Here is a 4,395-nt window from a genome sequence, read left to right on the forward strand (position 1 = left end):
GCAAATACCATTATTACAACCCCAATGTCAAACAAGTTGAGTTTGGGCTGTGTCAACTGTAAATAAAAACTCAATAAAATGTTTTGAAAATACCGTTTACCTTAAAATGAGATGTGTCGACAACAAAGATCTTAAATGACAAGTCTCATCAGTTTCACACTGAATGACATGAAATGTGTCTTGAAAACTCGTTTGACATTAAGGGATGTGTCCTGAAGGATGGACGAGATTTGGATGCAGCTGTTACTTTAAATTGAATGAGAAGAAAAACTGGTTTGACAGCAGAGACGACTGTGTTGAGAGAGGAGCTCACCTGGTGATCATAACCAGCGAGTAGGAACAGGTGAGTGTGTGTTACTGTGTGTGACATCTCTGATGGAGCTGCCAGTGGTGTGTTACTGTGGGTCTGACCTACTGCCAGTAGTTTGGTTTACAGTCGGTGTAATGGAAAATTAATATTAGCACCTTCATTAGCATGTTGACTGTTGCCATGTAGTTATTATCTGTCAGACTAGACAGTTTACTGTGTAAGAGCGTCTGCAATGAAAAATGTGATTGTATGGATGAAAAACCACACAACCTCTCTTCGTATTTGAAACCAGCCTGATCTGGCCTCACATATGACCTTAATTGATCAAAACCACAAGTAATTTTATTGATGTCTATGTATAGACATCAAAGGAAGTGCAGCTCTCTGCTCGGGGAGCTTCTCCTTCAGACTGTAACACTGCTCAGAGACTGCTCTTTTCTGCAGAAATAAAGGCTCAACAACATTCAGGTTGATGCCAAGTTTTTAAATAAAGTGGAATAAATAAACAGGATTGTGTTCCACAGACATTTCTGTCTGAAAGAAAGTATTTTCCTTCACACAGTCACCAAGTGACTTTATCACAACACAAACGCTGACTGACAAATGGAGGAATGATTGTTGTCTCTTGTCAACTACTAGAAATTCATCACTAATCTGAACTGGTATGGAGATTCATGGATCGGTCTACAGCCTGTATATGAACAATGGAGATATACATGGAAATGGTTGGATGGATCAGCATTGACACAAGGGTGAGAGGGTTTGTCTTTCTATCACAGTGTCAGAAACCAACAGAACCAAGTGTTAAAGGTAGGACAGCAACACATGGTGAAATGATTGGATCAGTGTTTGTTGTTTAACAGCCCCCAGATGTTGAATCAAATAAAAGAAAGTAAGAAAAAATCCTTGTTTAGACAAAGAGCTGGACATGAACTCTCTTCACCTTCAGTCCGTGATGAGGTCGAGAAACAGAGTTTGAAGGAGTCAGGATTCAGAAACGGTTCAAACCACTGGTCACAGTTCAGCTTATTGAATGTTTGCTGCCGTCTGTGTCCTCAGACAGAACAAACATGGTGGAAGTAAAGAAACCAAACTGGTTCTGAGCTTCAGAAGTCACACAGATGTGACTGCAGCTCCTTCAGCTGTAGCCCAGCATGAAGGACGACCTGTCTCTTCTCTGCTGGGTCTAAAGCTCAGGACATAAGAAGGACAAAGCTGAACATGACCATCAGTCCAGGGATGGATGAAGAGAGCAGCTTTCCAACTAGTTTGTTCTGCTGGCAAACTGAGGTTCTGCAACACAAATCCCTGTGAGCCCCAAAGTCTTTTCCTCATCAACAGCCATTTAAAACTGCTGTGTGTCAAAGTGCTGACAACACAGCTCACACAGCAGGAGGGCAGCTACTGCTCCCTCATCATCACCTTTTAAAGCATTAAGACCCAACCTGTGTAAAACCCACTGGGCTCAGGCAGAGAAACACCACTGAGCTGAACAACCAGGAGTCAGACCTGGAAGAGAAAAAATGTGGTGGAGTACGAGCAGAGGAACGTTCACTGGAATGAACGGACGCCATCTCTGAGTCCTGGATTCAGGTTTCATAATACAGCTGGGACCAGACCTATACCCACAATCCTTTGTGTTGAGCTGTTTGCAAATCGTCTAAAACGTTACTGAACATATTGAAAATATTTAAAGTGAGATTCAATATAACTTGAATCAGAAAAGTCAAAGTTTCAGCCCTGTTTAAAATGAACCTTTGTTTGTCCCACAGGTTCTGGGCCACAGGACTGTCAGGATTTGCCGCACAACATTCATATGCAGCATGTTGTGATGACCAAGGAAAATGGACTCGCTATTTTGGCTATTATAATTTTAAGACCGGGATCTGTGAGAAGCAGATTTCATTGTTCCCCTGGCGTCACAGAGCTGTGTAGTGTTGGGATGAAACTGTTGGTCGATTCAGAGCAAAGACAGCGAACTATGAAACGCTCTTGTTAGGTATTTTTAGTCAGATAGATATTGGATAGATACTTGATGTATTAGAAATGTTTAGAGTAGACAGGATGTCTAGCTCAGGCTGTTAAATGCTTAGTCATTCTCATGAGTTGCTGCAGGTTGCTTATGGTCAAGGATAACTAGATAGAAAGTTGATGACTGTCAGCAGACAGGATGTTTAATATTATTATTATTATGATGTGTATAACTGTAGCCATAGCCATAATATTTTCTTATGTTTAATGTCATGACATGTCACTAGAGGTCGTGTTAGAATGTTTTAGCTACACACCACATAATCAACAGACAATCACACATTGATTTTCTTCATGCTTTGACTACTGTTATGGTCAGCTGCAAAGCTGTCCCTGGGAGATGTCACAGTTTGGTGTGTCTCTGTGTAGAATGGGGTTAGCCCGAAGTGATATAATGTATAGGCCTGTTGTGGTTCAGGGTCTTTCATCTTTCAGCTGCCTGCGTGCATGTTGGAGGTGGAAGATACCTGAGCGTGTAATGTTAATTTTTACCTGTGTTCATTGAATAAATCAGCACTGTTTTGAAGTTACTTGAACTGCTTCGTCTCTGAGTTAGCATGGTTAAAAGTACCAGGTCCCAACACTCTGCATGGGCCTCAGAGTCATCCTCCATTGGTTCACTTGTTCTTTCCGCGTCACATGTTCGGTCACTGACTACACAGATATCGCCCCTCTGTAGTGCAGAGTAGTGGGCTTGGACGTCATCCACTGTGTAAGATTTGATTCTTATAGGCTCTAGTTACTTTATAACCTTTTATATACGTATATGTGTGTGTGTATATATATATATATGTGTGTATATATATATATATATGTGTGTATATATATATATGTGTGTATATATATATATATGTGTGTATATATATATGTGTGTATATATATGTGTGTATATATATATGTGTGTATATATGTGTGTGTGTATATATATGTGTGTGTATATATATGTGTGTATATATATTTTTAGTTGCTATTCTTACTTATAAACTTAGAATACTACCCAAGTATAGTTAGTTAATTTCAGCATGTCACACATTTTTGGCTTGTCACTAGGTGGCAGTATCTACTAAATAATTTCATTGGGAAATAACTTGCATGGTAAAATTGCAATCTTTGTAGTTATAACATTACAAACCGAACAAAGAATTATTTAAAATGTCTTAAATTTGCTTCAGATATTTGTAAAGAATGCCATTTTGTTGGAAAGATTACATTCAAAAAATACTAAATGATCTACAGTGAGTTATTGTTGTGTTTTTGTGACCATGAATGATAATTGTTGTGCATTTGAGGTAATTATTTGCTCATTCATACTGATATTTATAACTCAACTACAGAATACGTAAGTACTTAGGTATTAAATCAGGACGATGAGCCAATATTCTGGTGAGTAAGAGGTTTTTTGTTTGAACCTTTAGCCTCTAGGTGACCCCTCAGTGAGTGTGATCAGTTTTCTTATTGGCTAAAAGCACTGATGCAATCTTTTCCCAGAGCCAAAGGTTGAGTTTCTGTAAGGTTTATATATAAACTGCTCATTGTAGAACTGAGTGTTGACTTTGCCTGCTGTCCGTGCATGTGTTTAGCAGTTCATCCTGTCTCTCTCTCTCTCTCTCTTTCATCCTCTGGGTGGAGGACTGAAGGCTGCTGGCCTCATCTTCATCTCAGTGAAGGGGATGGAGAACTCTTTTCCTTTCCAGCTGCTCCAGATCACACCCTGACACACACAGAGTCACACTGAGGTCAGACAGAGAGCCCGTGTTCACACATCCAGACACTTTCCACCCCAGGTCATGTGTGTGCTCACCTGAGTGCTTCAAGAGAACGGCAGTACAGTATATTCACCCATTGCTATTTGTCTTTGCACACTGCTGACACCAGGAGGAGGTTTAGTTTGTTCTTACTGTGTCTCAGCATTACATGAGCTTGGTATGTTAATGCCATCCTGGTTGTACTCTGAGGTCGACAAAGAGATTTCCTCACAGCTTTTATTATAACAGAGGTAAGGTCAAAGGTCACCACGAGGAGAAACCACTTCTTCCTTTGCTTCTGGTTGGCAA

At 40.1% G+C, this 4,395-nt stretch overlaps 1 long non-coding RNA gene across 1 annotated transcript; it reads left to right on the top strand.

Moving 5' to 3' along the window:
- The first annotated feature begins 276 nt into the window (after window positions 1–276).
- Window positions 277–1,968, top strand: LOC109953641 (uncharacterized). The gene is made up of 2 exons (XR_002273948.1): window positions 277–343; window positions 950–1,968. It is a non-coding gene; the product is annotated as an uncharacterized LOC109953641 (long non-coding RNA).
- Window positions 1,969–4,395: the final 2,427 nt, after the last annotated feature.

This window comes from Monopterus albus, unplaced genomic scaffold, assembly GCF_001952655.1.
Source record: "Monopterus albus unplaced genomic scaffold, M_albus_1.0 scaffold897.1, whole genome shotgun sequence".
In the NCBI taxonomy this organism is placed as follows: Eukaryota; Metazoa; Chordata; class Actinopteri; order Synbranchiformes; family Synbranchidae; genus Monopterus; species Monopterus albus.